Here is a 14,974-nt window from a genome sequence, read left to right as displayed (position 1 = left end):
TTTTGGAATTAAATTATGAAATCGGCTTAAATCTTCATGAATTAATTCCATAAATAACGCTGAAGTTAAGTTTAACGAGGTTTCAAGCGGGCTAAACCTTGACCGGAGAAAAGAGGGAGTACTTGTACGTTCAATTAAGCCATGGCTGCAATAAATTTTTTTAAAGCAATTTACATCTGCAGAACTTTCTGCAAAAATGTAGTTATAGGCTTAGCGAGCTAAAATCACAACTTTTATAATTGATTATATATTGATAAAGTCATGTTTTTATGCACATTAAAAATGTTTTCTATTTCATTATCCCTTTAAGCCTAAGAGTATAGGAGGTTTTTTTTTGATAAACTTTACAATTGGAAATATTCTCTCTCGCTGGACATAATCCTCAAATTGGAAACATCAAAAAATATTCTTACTGTTTTGACAAATGCCTAAGCCATAATCACCGGTTTACAAAATCCCCAAAGTCAAAATTAAGTAGGTATAATTGGTCGGGTTGTGTTAAGAGTACAGTTTAATACTTTCTAATTACTATATCTTTCGCCATTAAAACTTTGAAGGGCAGCTTCCCATGACCTTGCCAACTATACTGTTGAGCAAGATTGTCTTTAAAAAGGGTAGACAAAACTCTTCTAGTTCCATCCCCTACGCTTTTCCCCCCCTAAACCACCAAGAAATGAAATCTGTAAGACAGTAAAATCATTGCTTATACATAAATGAAGCCGTTTTTATTGTATATAGAACTATACTCACCACTGTTAATTGGTTTTTTATCTGCTATAAACTCTTCGAAGTTCTTTAAAGATTCTTCAGAATCAAGGGGTAAATTGAGATGATCAATTTCGAGTTAAGAGCTTTGTGGATTTTTTTCTACCACAATTTTATCAAGCATCCTAGAATTCGACATCGATTGCGATTTAAGGATTTCAACTTCTGGCAACGTTGCTTCTTCAAGCTTTTGAACTCGCTTTATTAAATCGATCAGCTCTCTACAACCTATTATATAGATGATAAATCAAAATTTATTAAAAAAGCAAATGAAAATTGGAAGAGGTAGCGTATCGTTAAAGAAAAATTTCAGCCTGGCAAAGTAATTTGAAACATAAGCATATCAAACCACCCGTAAGCGTGAACTCATAATAAGACCACGGGTAATCACCATTGTACAAGAAAAATTTAAGGTTCTACGCCACCTAGAGGGAAAACGAAGCAATTCCCTCCATCCCGATTCCCCCTACCACCTTATAACCCGGAAATCTAAGCAGTCGTCTGCTTCTGCAATAAATGGCAGTGGTAATCGGTTTATTCCGGGTTTTTAGACTTAAGTTGTTTGTTTAAGATTAGGAACAGCAAATTATCTCGGATTTTTAAAGAAAATGGGAAAAACTCATAGTGATAAGTGTACACAGAACAACTGGTTTCTTACGAATAGGATAAGTACAAAAGATAAGAGTGTAGGTTGCAGCATGCTGTTGTTACGCGAACTTCAAAATCCACGTTTTAGCCCCACTAGCAGACGAAAATGTTTGTTATGATTACAAGTATTAATAGAGGTAGAGCTTTTAATAGGTAAGTTTAAGATATATATTAATCCTAGTATTTTTTCCCAAGCTTCCGGTAGCATACCTTGCGCGATTTGTGTAAAGTTTCCCTTTTGTGCCACCTGGAAGACTTGTGTCCCAAGTTTTACATAGACAATGCCTGTGGCTAATTTCCCGCCGATTCACGCTTACGGGTGGTTTGATATCCTTATGATTGTATTTAAATTACACTTGGAAATGAACATTTCATCATTTGGCATATTTATTGTCGTTTACAATCCTAACCGCACCTGTCTTAATGTTAGTTTAGTCTTTATTGTTATTGATACACATTTTAGCTTATGGTCAAATCTCTTAACATATGTGCAGCGTAAGGTTATTTTTTTGCAAGTTTCGATAGTTCACATTTCATAGTCTTTTTACAAAAAAAAAATAAAATTAAAACGGAAATAAGCTATGATTAAAGGATTTAGCCATGAGTCGGAGGAAATATGTTTCTTTTGCGGTTTCACTGGTTCGAGTCTTCTAAAATATTAGTGAGACGTATATTTAATGGTTTTTTCAAAATTCATTGAAACTTTGTTTGTACTTATCACAGTAACATAGACATTTTTAGGAAAAGAACCATTATTTTTAAAACTTTGTGCGATAACTTGCATGGTCATATTGACGGTCATTGTAAAAGCTTACGGCTTTGAATTTTCAAGTGATAGTCGGAGATACACGCGCAAAAAATATATCTTTGAACTGGCTTCCAAAGAACGAGCATCCTGCGCGTGATCCAGGAGGTGATGTATAGAGTGACTAGTCTTTTATTGTTAATCGGTTAGTCGCATTAGTGCTTAATTTTTAAACCGCGTATTTGAGATATATGTTTAACCAGATCAAACAATCAATGAGCAATTTTCATACCTGTTTTCGGTTATTTATTTTCTTCTTTTTCATGTTATTGTTATGACTTTCGTAATTTTAATTAATAGTTGGTAAACCCTTCTATTAATTTGTTTTAAGACCTCGTTGACATTGTCTCTTCCCTCGCTTAATTTTTAATAAATAGTACAAAGTTTTAAATTTCTTGTATAGACACGATTTTAATACTAATCCACCCTATTCCCGATGAGTATACCAAGGTTTATAGCACGATTTTAATTCAACAATCTAAGGCAAAATGATGCGTCGTGTTCTTCACAGTAGGAACCTTTAAGTTATCTTCTAATATGCATCATCTGGAACCAGACTTTTCAGTTAAAAATCTTGCGTTAAGACTTGGCACACTCATCGATAATAAGGTGCATTCGCCCGAAAATGTGCCCTACCGCGGCCATACCTAAAATTTGACCCTGGCGACGGCCCTGGAGGAGAGACGCGAGTCGGGATTCGGATTTCGGACGCGAACGTTCTAGCAATTGTCGGACTGTTAATAATGCATTAAATAAATCTTTTTCCTATCTAAATAACGTCCTCCACTCATTCCACCTGACCTAAACACAGAAAAAACGCTAAAATCTCAGAAGTGGGATAAAGAACTGGATAAAGAGACCAAATTAAAGAATAGGATCAAGATAAAAAAGGATGGAACAAGCTGTTTTGATGCAAGCACGTTGACGAACGTGTGGTGACCGCCATTACGTCTTCTTAGTACGGCACGTAGCCACACCCTAAACCAGGAAAGCATCTAGTTAGTTCGAAATGTTATGAGAAACGATAAGACTATAAACGAACTGTTAGATCGTAGAACGAAATGGATGATTACTAGTACGAAATATTAATTTATATGGACAAAAATATTGTACCAAGAAGATCTTTGAGGAAGAGAGCGAAACGTGTATGTGAAACTTGTTACGGTTGTTCGACAAAACCGACACAGAACGAAAAGAGTCCACAAAACGAGAACGAAACGAGTCCGCTGAACGAGAACGACGACGCAAGCGTCAATCAACCATTGTTTGAAATGGAGAACTCCCGAGCCAGTAGCGCTAACGAAAGCGATAGCGAGGACAGTTACCAACAGCCTCCAAAGAATAGAAATCGAAACAAAAGAACGAATGGACTGGAAGCTGCCCCACCCGGGTTTCTCCCATTAGATCAACTTCAAGGCATTATTAAAGCGGCAGTAGAAGCAGCCATACAAGGGCAACAAGCAGCAGGCACACCAACTAGAAGCTATCAGGACGCAGAGAAACTGATACCCGAGTTTGATCCTAAACAGCCCCAACAGACCGTGGATATGTGGTTGAAAAAGGTCAAACAAGTGGCTAGAACGTATAGTTGGGACGAACTAGCTATAATTCGATACGCATTGCCGAAACTGCAAGGTACCGCGAAAACATGGAACGAAAGCTTGAACACTGTTGATCACACGTGGTCCGAATGGAAAGTCCTTCTAAGCAACTGGTTCACGTCCCCTCAAGGAACCATGCATCTTATGAAAGAAATGGAACGTCGTGTACGAGGCCCGGTCGAGCCCGTGGATGAATATTTTCATGATAAGGTAGCGAAGGCACGCCTAGCAGGACTGAATGAACAAACCATGATGGACTACATCATAGCCGGTTTGAATGATGAGAGCATGTCAACTTCGCTTAGTTCGAGGTCATTCAACTCACCCCATGAACTCCTGCATAGTATTCGCAAGATCGAGGAAAGTCGCTTATTGGTCAAACGAGGCCACATCAAGACAGTAAGCCACTCGCACGATAAGTGGAGAAGTGAAGAAAGAACAAGGACCGGCCAGACGACAGAACGAAATGAAGAACGGTACAAAGAACGAAAACGCAACGAAGAGAACAGTGAACGCCTCAAACCTACCCGCCCGTATAGACCAAGTATAAACGCAAAAGGTGATTCCCTTTGTTTCAATTGTCTTGAATGCGGACATCTCTCGCGGGAATGCGACCAGCTACAGAGAAAGCCTAGATGTTCGCACTGTAAGAGAACAGGACATTCGACCGAGCTTTGTCGCCGAAAACAAGAAACGCCATCAGCGAAAAATCTCGCCAACTGTCACGTTGACACCAACAAACAAATGAAAAATATTTCAAGGACGCAGGGCTGAACGACAAACCTGTTCGATCATATGTCGATCAGGGAAGCAAATGTATTAATCTACAGAAGTCTATCGCCGAAGAGATGAACCTAACGTACGAGAAACCGCCCTAGGGAACGGTAATAAGCGGTTATGGACATGGAAAAACGTTACCCATCGGAGTACTGAGCGGAGAACTAAAGGTCGATCAAGCGAGCGCCAATGTGAATATTTACGTAGTGGATGATCATGTCCAAACAATACCCTTACTCATCGGTCAACCTTTGACAGATCAACCCCATGTAACGGTGGTTAAACGAAAAGGAACAATCCGCTTGTTCAATGAACAAAACGATAACGAAGAAGAGGACGGTTGTTTAACCAATATCAAGATTCCCATCTTGCCGAAAGAGAAAGTAAATCTCTGGGCGAAGGAAGCCGTAGTTATACCGGCCAACCACGTTGGATATATTGATTTACTGGCCAACGATCGAGAAGCCATTGGACGAGAACTTTTCGTCGATGCACAAATACGAGCGCATCCTGGGAAGGAACATTGCATTCCAAGGAGCATTATAGCCACCGATAAAAATGGAAATAGCGTATATATAAATATACAACTTCTCGCCACGTATACAACCTCTCGCCACGTATACAACCTCTCGCCACGTATACAACCTCTCGCCACGTATACAACCTCTCGCCACGTATACAACCTCTCGCCACGTATGCAACTTCCCGCCAAGTATAAACCTTCACGCCACGTATACAACTTCCCGTCTCGTATGCAACTTCCCGCCAAGTATAAACCTTCACGCCATGTATAGACTTTCCTGCCAGAAATTATGCTCCTTTCTCTCCCAAAGTCAACACTCTACCTCATGACAAACCTCCGTCGCTTGTCTCGCGTAGAAGAAAGCGTCACGATTGCAAGCTACCTCTGACAACATTTTTGGCCGAAACGGCAATCCATACGCTCGCCCAGTACAGCAGTAACCCTGGATTTAAACATTAGAGACTCTTAGGACAGCTCTTACGATATGTACTGTAAACATCACATCATGGACTGGTCTACGGAAAGGGAGAGGAATTGGTACTTAAAATTTACACGGACAGTGATTGGGCGTCGGACCGAGACACTAAGCGATCAATGAGTGGATACGTCACTTTCATGGGAGCATCGGCTGTAGCATGGAGATCATTGAAACAGAAGTCAGTGTCCCTCTCTACGATGGAAGCCGAGTATGTGGCCATCGCCGAAGCCGTCAAAGAATTATTATGGTTACAACCGATCATAAGAGAACTGGAATCGTTCCAGGTAAAGATGACGACTCCAACTATACACAGCGACAGTCAATCTGCCATATGTTTCGCCACAGACAACATTGAGAATCAACGCTCGAAACACATAGACATACGTTATCATTTTATTAGGGAAAAATTAGAAGCGAGGTGTTTTAACATGAAATACGTTCCATCAAAATTGAATGTCGCGGATATTTTTACCAAGTTATTGAATTGTTATAATTTCACGAATAGTTGTAATATGCTCAAACTAGCATAATGTTGTATAACAGAGTAGTTGATCTCAGAGAGGGGGAGACTAGATATTAGGTATAGATAAGATTAATAAAAAATGTCTTCGTGGACAAAGACTTGAAAAAGTAAATGATAAGAAAACAAAATGGAATGACCGAAGCAACAGATATTAAACTTTTTCTTTAAAGACATGATTATAAAACATCAATTATTTGAAAAAAATACTTATCTTCGTTTTTTTCACCAAAATTATATTTGCATTGTTTTCGAAAGACAGATTATTCATTCTATATATCCTTTGTGGTATTAACAGTTTTCGAATGAAAAGGATTAGAATAAATATCCGAGTATGGATATAGGTTATTTTTAAAGGTTTCTCTTTTCGAACTATAAGGCAAAACGTTGTTTAAAACGACTAAATTCAACCGAAGGAAGAAATTTTATCTTTCATCATGATTGACATTTTAAACGTCGCTTTAGGGTGCTTTGGTTTTGCGCCTGCATTTATTCGACCACGATTCAATTTGGGTCCTATTTTTTGGGTCGATGATTTAAAATGTTTTATAAATGAATCATTAAAATCTGGATAAAAGACATTATTAACAAAAAACCTTTGGTATATTATTGAGTGCGTGAGAACTGTTTTAAAAGTTGTGATTGAATTAGTTTGGTATGACTTCAACTCGCTATGAGGAACACATTGTAGAGCAAACGTATAACACGAAACACGTAAATGGACACCGACAAATGGTGGGCTGCGTATTTATTTCACTATTGGGCTTAGTTTCCAGTATTAAAACGCATTGTAGTTCAAATTAAAAGCTGCAATCCTTTTAAATATCACTAACGAGGAACTGTTTCTATCATGGTCTACACTGGAAATCTAGCTGTAAATATAAACGATTTCGCATGTATCTGTTATATAGTAAATCTTTGCCACAAACCATTTTGAAAAGAATGGAAAATTTAATGATACAATATTTTTGGGCAAATGTAATTTTGGTGAAAAAAACGAAGATAAGTATTTTTTTTCAAATAATTGATGTTTTATAATCATGTCTTTAAAGAAAAAGTTTAATATCTGTTGCTTCGGTCATTCCATTTTGTTTTCTTATCATTTACTTTTTCAAGTCTTTGTCCACGAAGACATTTTTTATTAATATCTGTTCCTTCAGTCTTCATTTTAATTAAGATTGTTAAGAAACTGTGGCATTTTTAAAATCTGCACTAAGCACAAACATAAATATAGGGGAGCGTAAGCATAAGGGACCTAATATTGCAAGTTAGTGACTAATGCTTTCAGGTACCAGTTAATCAGTTATCACCAATGAGATTAATTTATTACTGAAAACATCAAATTTTCATAATAAAATTATTTTGGCCTTTCCTTATCCCCTGGCTTTGAGCATTAAAATATTTAAAATAACTCTGAGGATTATCTAGAAACATTTCTACTGATATTTCAAATTCAGAAGAATCAGAGTCATCGTTTTGAGTCTTTCAGATGACTGGCTTGGACTTATGTTGCTGGTATTTGGTTTTCGTTGTGGCAGTGTAACCAGGGATAAGGGAATTGAGATGGATTGCAAATGATGATGGGCGACCTGCGGCACCGTATCTCTCCCAATGTACCTCGCGCACGCCCCATACCCTTCGGTAGGCGATTGCTAAGTGCTGCCGCGTAGCGCCATTTTATTTGTATGAGAGCTAGCTTCTAATTTTAAGATAGAGGGGGCGCCCTTTACAATTTCATCCAGTACGACCCTACCTAACCGCTGAGGATGCTGGGAGGACTACGGTGCCGTAGGCGGGGGTACACAGGCAACGCTATAGGTATGGGGGTTTCCAATACAAGGTGTAACCAAAGAGAATATAGGGGAGGAGTGGAAAGAGGGGAAAATCTTGTTGCTCTTTTCTTCCGCGCATCTTCAATGCGCAGTACCGAGGCATTTCCGTTTGAGACATTTAACGGTATCGTAGGTGGCGCGACTGAGCCGGAAACTCCCTCGTACCACTAGTATAATTTAGGGGCAACAATGTAATTTAGCCTTGTGGAGCGGGGGATCTTCAACTCCTCCCCTATATTCTCTTTGGTGTAACTGAGACAAAGTTTCTTCCTGCAAGCATAGCCCACTCGATCCGCGCTCATGGACGCAAGCTGCTCGCGCTATATAATAATATTTGACCACGTCGTCTGCTAAACTTAGGAATTGAACAATTAAACTTTTTGAGTTAATGTCTGGACTCTGGTTACCTTTGCATTTTCTTTGTGGTCCCATGGTTTTATTTTTAAACTAGTCATTTGCCCTGTATCATTATTGTGTAAGAGACAGCCTGGCAGCCCCGTATTTGTTTACCCTGCCCATAGCCCACTCGATCACGCGTAACACTACGCAAGATGCAGAGCAGCGTCCGTGAGCATGGATCGAGTGGGCTATGCCCTGCCTGGCCAAGTCAGCTGACTTAGGTGAAATATTCATTACTTCTATGCGACTTAATTCTAGACATTCTTGAACGAATCATCTTGTGAAAATTTTATAAGCCAGGCTTCTGGCGCTGGGTTTTTTCCGAGCCAAATTTGCTTTTTAAATTTAAAAAAATTAATTTCAACCTTTTTTCCTCTCTTCAGAAATTTAATAATGATAGTGTGTTACATATTTATCCAAAATTTATATTAATTAATTAACACACTGTAATTTGTAATTTCGCGCTTGGAAGAGCCTGAATTAAAAATATTGATTTGGAGACAGGGATTAGTGATAGTGTGATTGAATTGAATCTATCATTTATTTTACCAGCAAAAAACATATCTTCGTAGCGGTAACCCTTGTCTAGAAACCAGGGAATGAACTCTTCTGCGTAGTTTGAATTAATCTACTTTACACATCAAAAATGTATCTAATTTAAACAAAAAGGTTTATTCCAAATAGCGGTTATAAATAGTACTTAAAAACGCAACTGTTACCTAATAAAAATGATTGCAAGAGCCGGGATAAAAAACATTGGTTGGTTTGTTGACAGGGTTTAGTGATCGTGTGATTTAATTATTCAATTATATTACCATTAATTTAAACCAATAAAATGATCTACATAGTGGTTATCGGTGGCACCAAATATAATCTGCACAGTTATCGTTGGAAAAATGGCCATTGTTTACTGTTTTGAGGTTATGTTAGAATAAGCACTAAATAATTAAAATTTAAATTGTTAACCTATAAGAATTATTGGAAAAGCGTCATTTAAAAATATTGTATGATTTGGTGACAGGGTTTAGTGATAGTGTGATTGAATCTATCATTTATTTTACCAGTAAAAACGGTATGTTCGTAGCGGTAACTGTTGGCTGGTGGCAACAGTCAAAAACCAGGGAACGAACCCTTGTGCGTCTTTTGCATTAATCTACTTTAAACAACAAAAATTGATTTAATTTAAACAAATTACCTAATTAGCGGCTATCGTGGGCCGATGGCACCAGGTGAAACACCTTAAAACGTACGCTACATGGCCAATTGGTCTCTAGTCTCTACATACAATCAGCTGTATTTAAATTTTGACCGAGGCTTAGTGAAATCAGTCAATTTAAAAATTATCGGCTAAATCCTAAATTTAAATTCTTTTGTATTAAATTATAATAAGGTTTAACTTACGAAATTAAAATAAAATGAGGACGAATTAACCCCTTCTTTTTTGTGAAAAGTTAAAAAATTCGCCTTAAGCTCGGCATAGCCACACGCGTTGTCTAAACAAAAATCTTCGCTCAGTCGCTCTATTAGCGGTAAAACAGCGTAAGTCCAACAGTACGTTTCTCTATGATTTTAGCTAGGATTAAACCACGTAAGTCCAACAGAATAAAAGGTCGTAAGTTTAAGTATGTGCTTAAAATACAAAAAGTAATACTTAATATTAATTGTTTTCAATAAAACTTCGAAAGGCACCAGAAAAATGTTCAACCTTTCATTTAAAACCATTTTCAGACCTATCGAATAAATAGTCTTCAAAAAATGCTCGAGTCAATTTGGCCATCACAGCAAACATTTCCCATGTTATTCCTATGGGAAAATTTCCCTTTTTTTGCCAAAATGTCTTAATTTTTTTATGGAAATGAAAACCACCCTTAGCAACTTTATTTTCTATGAAGAAAACTAATAGAGGGATCTCTTTGAAATTTTAACCACATATTAAGGGTCCGAATTTTAGTTCAGTGGAATTCTTTCAAAGCAGTAACCATGATAGGAAAAAAGTTACATCGAATCAAAAAACCACCCTTATACATTAAACGCAGTATGAGGTCTTATCTAAGAGAGCAACCGCTCTCTCAGAATAAGCTCTGAGATAAAGAATTAGACAGGAGAATATAATAGAATGGTACTTAACTGAAATGAACTAGAGCGAACCATGATCAGAGCAGACAGAATCTTCTTAGTTAACGATGGTAGAAGTCAGTTCACTTCCCCCCCCGCACTCACTGTTTAGTTCTGTGATAATACAAATGTTCTTTTAAGTAGATTATATTTATTAATAAAGTTGTTATATTGTTTAAATATATTTCCGGCCTCATTACGAAATTATTTACAACACCTTCCAAAGCATTTACGGCGCCACGAAAAGCGTAAATTTGTTGATTGGGGTCGCCCACAAAGATTTTTGGGACTTTTTGTTTCAAAATGATGCTTAACATAGTTGGATTACAATCTTGGGCTTCATCAATCAAAATACAATCGTAACCCTGGTAAATTTGTTTCCGCAATTGATGAAGTTTCAAATATCCATCGTGCATCATTTTGACCTCAAAGTCATTCGGGTCAATCATACGTTTCCATATAGTTGTAGCGTCGTCAACCATAGCCTGAAATTCCCCCTTACTTAATACTCGGTGATCCATTAAGGGTGGTGGTACATAGTGATTTACTCGAGTCGATTTTGAGTCTAAAACGTTCTATACTTCTATTACCAGCCGATTCTGTCACAATGGGGACACCGCTTAAAAAAAGTTGCGATTTGTGTTTGTGTTTTACAGATAATCCCTTAAAACAAGTTGGGAAACCAATATGATAAACCTCTCCTAGTCGAGACGCAATTAAGAGGTTTTTCTTTAATAAATAATTAAATAAATATAAAGGGTATTAAATATTTTAATCGTCATTAATTTACATAATTCTAGTTTAATCGTTTTCAGAAACATATCTATTGTTGACGTTTGAATTCAAGCGTATGCCTCTTCAACAATGTTTGGAAATTTAGGGTATATAAGTTGATTGATTCACGATAAATGATAAGAAAACCCGAAGCACTGCCATTGGGACACGTTTGCTCGGATTTGACAACTGCCAACGCGGTGACAGACACACAGACAGATGCGCCCAGTGTAATACCTCTCCGTGACGACATCGTCACTTGTGCAAGGGGGTAGGGCAAAATGTTATTGAAGTACAGAACATTTTCGACTCCGCGCACTCTCATGATAAAAAGAGACTAAAGTGCAGGCGCCAAAAAGCAAGATGGAAGGCAGTTTTACCGCCTAGTCTTTTCTCTTCATTACCCCTAGTCCTAAGACAACAAGTTAAAATACCCGTATTTATCAATGCATTTCTGTCCAACATTACTCCGTCTCGCAATTTGCATATCTTTCTGGGTTCCAAACCACGAATTTTCGTAATGATATAAGGCATAATGCAGCCTATAATGAATGCTAAAATCGATGGAAAATTTCATTTTAGGTTAAATTTACCCCAGAAATAAAAGTTGTAATCTTACCCTTTCCCGACTTTGTGTTTCAACGTGGCGAAATAATAAATGCACGCCAAGTAAAAGAAGCATTCCAATGGGTCATTTTGATAACAGGAAGACTTTAAGTGCGTTAGTAGTTTTAATATTCTACTTGTATCCTCGAAAGTTTCTGATATCGCTACAATAGCCGCGATAATCGCGTAAGGATTGAGGTCATTCTCTGATTCGACCTCTGGGAACTGCTTTTTAACAAGGGTTAACGCTCTAGGGTATTTGCGGAGATTTTTAATATAACTCATCATTAAAACGTTAGTTTCACGTTCGGATCGAGTATCTTTCTTTTCAAAAATAGCGATATATTGAATGATTCCTTTAATTGCGCTTTTTGAAACACCGTGTAAAACGAATTGCCAAAAGATCCTCGTCGTGAAAACCAATTTACTTATTTTTTCATCGTTAGAACTGGGAGCGTGTTTAATGGTGAGTCTTTCATCAACCGAATTAATAAAGGTTTCTGAAGTATATAAAATTGTATAACGCGCCAAAATCTGTTTACTAGGACTGACCCGAAAGGGCGACACGAGATTGGCAAGATAGGGGACCAGAGGGTTAGGGAGAAGGAAGAGGGGCACTTCGGAGTGAGGATTAGGACAGTACAGTATGACAAGCGTTATAGTTTTAACCAAGCCAGTAAGATATTAATAAAGTATTAATCTGCTTTCAACTATCAAGAAATTACTTTACTTGAGTTAACAAACAAACACAACAATGGCGACGGAGGCGAGATGTGCGTACATTTAATTCAACGGCAAGGGACACTTAAGCCTTGGTCAACAAATTCGGCGGATCCACATTCCAAGATTCCACGCAGCGATTTAAGGGACACTTAAGCCTTGGTCAACAAATACGGCGGATCCACATTAAACGCAGCAATTTTATTAATGACAGAAGATCTCCAAAATCCGAATCCCTCACAAACTCCAGGTCACATTATTGCAGAACCAGGGATACCTGCACGGACACACACGATGGGCAAGTTACCATTTTTTGATCAGGAAGTCGAACCCTGGTCACAATACTCTTAACGGATGGAGGCATGTTTCATAATAAATAAAATAACTGAAGCGGAAAAACCTACAAAATTACTATCAGTATTGCCAGCACCGACACTTACGTTATTGAATAGTCTAGTTTATCCGGAAACAGTCATGACATCAGCATATGCTACGTTATCTGCGTTATTTAATCAGCACTTTAACCCTAAGCCGTCTATGATAGTGGAACGATTAAAATTTAATGGAAGACATAGAAACCTTGGAGAATCTATCGCAGATTATGTCGCGGAACTGAAGAATCTATCAATCCATTGTGGATTTGGGAAACACAATGATGAAATGATTATGCATCAATTAGTCTTGGGGATAAACGATGATAATATGCATCATCGACTCTCAGAAGGAAAGGACGACATAACATTAAAGGATGCCGTTGCCCTAGTCCAGAAAATTGAATTAGCCGCTCATAATGCGGTACAGATGAAAGCTCATTCTCTTTCTAATGGGATGCAAGCCAGCGTTAATTATATAAGCCCTCACAATCGACAACAGAAAACACAATATCATCAACAGTCGACAGCTCATCAACAGAGGACACAATATCATCAACAGAGGACACAATACCATCAACACTCGACAGCTCCTCAATATAACCGCACTTATATGACAAGGAATGATCCACAATCATGCTCAAGATGCATTAGAATGGATCATAAGAATTCAAGGTGTCCGTTTTATACATGCGACGTGTTACAAATGCCAAATGACGGGACATTTAGCGGTCGCATGTCAGGGAGATCCGAAACACAGAACTCACACTAAGGGAGACAAGGGACGAGGACACAACAATAATAGATACAGAGCGAGAGTTGATGTAAAACACGTTGATACGAATGATGATTCGACAGATGAGGACTATTCGGTACATATTGACGAATACTCCGTCAACGCTATACATATAGATCCAGTATTAGCGACTATGCAAGATCACAGCAAAAATCACAACTGCAACAGAGTTGGAGATGATGATACACCTCCAAGAGAGATAATCCAATGTGAAGTCAATGGAAGGACATTTTCATTTGAAGTTGATTCTGGGTTAGGTCATACCATAATTTCGAAAACTACGTTTGAGCTCATACCAAATAGAGCAAGAATCGAACCATTTTCAAAGAGACTACGCTCAGTTACTGGAGAGTACTTAAACATCATTGGGAAATCCAAAGTCCACGTTCAACATCAAGACAAAGAGGAACAGTTATCATTGCTTATAGTTAATGGGACGCAAGAAAGTCTTTGTGGCCGAACATGGTTATATTCCAAGCTAGATGTTATACCATCGGTTTTTGATAAGAGGGGTTCGCAAAAACCACGGATTAACACGGTTTCAACAACATCAAAGCCTGATCTCAAGATGATCCTACACAAATATAAGGACCTCTTTGCACCAGGTTTGGGGAAACGGAAAGACGTAAAAGTACAACTCTACCTCAAAAAGGATCATAAGCCCACATTTTGCAAAGCCCGTTCCGTACCATATGCAATAAAAAGCCTAGTTGAGGAAGAAATCAAACGTCTAGAAGATCTCGACCTAATAGAAAGCGTACCTCACTCACAATATGCATCTCCGATCGTGCCGGTAGTAAAACAGCAAGATTTCAATGGTAATGCGACAACTGAACAAAAGATCAGAATATGTGGAGACTTAAAGACTACAGTGAACCCAGCATTGGATATCGAAAAATATCCCCTACCAAAGACTGAGGACATTTTTGCGACCCTCGCTGACTGTAAATACTTCGCTCGCTTAGATTTAAAAGATGCATACAACCAGTTAGTTTTACATGAAGATTCTAGTAATGTCACTGTAATTAACACCACGATGGGGTTATACCGATACAAGAGGCTACCTTTCGGCATTGCGTCGGCGTCGGCCATTTTCCAGCGTCATATAGAAAAAATCTTTCGAAACCAAAAGGGTGTGTCACCTTTTCAGGATGACATCCTACTTGGAGGAAAAACACAGGATGAACTATTAGCCCTCATTGATCAAGTACTGAAGACTTTACATGAAAAAGGTCTAAAATTGC

General features: G+C 38.1%; 1 long non-coding RNA gene across 4 annotated transcripts; it reads right to left on the bottom strand.

Annotated features, from left to right (window-relative positions):
• Nucleotides 1-8,714: 8,714 nt before the first annotated feature.
• On the bottom strand, nt 8,715-10,419 carry LOC149713754 (uncharacterized). Of its 4 annotated transcripts, XR_016371499.1 has the most exons (5): nt 10,000-10,419; nt 9,410-9,921; nt 9,068-9,286; nt 8,898-9,000; nt 8,715-8,823 (listed from the first exon to the last, which is right to left on the bottom strand). It is a non-coding gene; the product is annotated as an uncharacterized LOC149713754 (long non-coding RNA). The 4 variants fall into 4 exon arrangements; XR_016371498.1 differs by having other exon boundaries at nt 9,410-10,406; XR_016371496.1 differs by lacking the exons at nt 9,410-9,921; nt 10,000-10,419 and having other exon boundaries at nt 9,068-9,403.
• Between the last annotated feature and the right edge of the window lie 4,555 nt (nt 10,420-14,974).

This window comes from Phalangium opilio, unplaced genomic scaffold (assembly GCF_054372755.1).
Source record: "Phalangium opilio isolate 3A_F unplaced genomic scaffold, DU_Popi_V2 ptg000009l_1, whole genome shotgun sequence".
Taxonomy (NCBI): domain Eukaryota; kingdom Metazoa; phylum Arthropoda; class Arachnida; order Opiliones; family Phalangiidae; genus Phalangium; species Phalangium opilio.
Note: the sequence above shows the minus strand (reverse complement) of the source record. Positions and strands in the feature narration are given on the sequence as shown.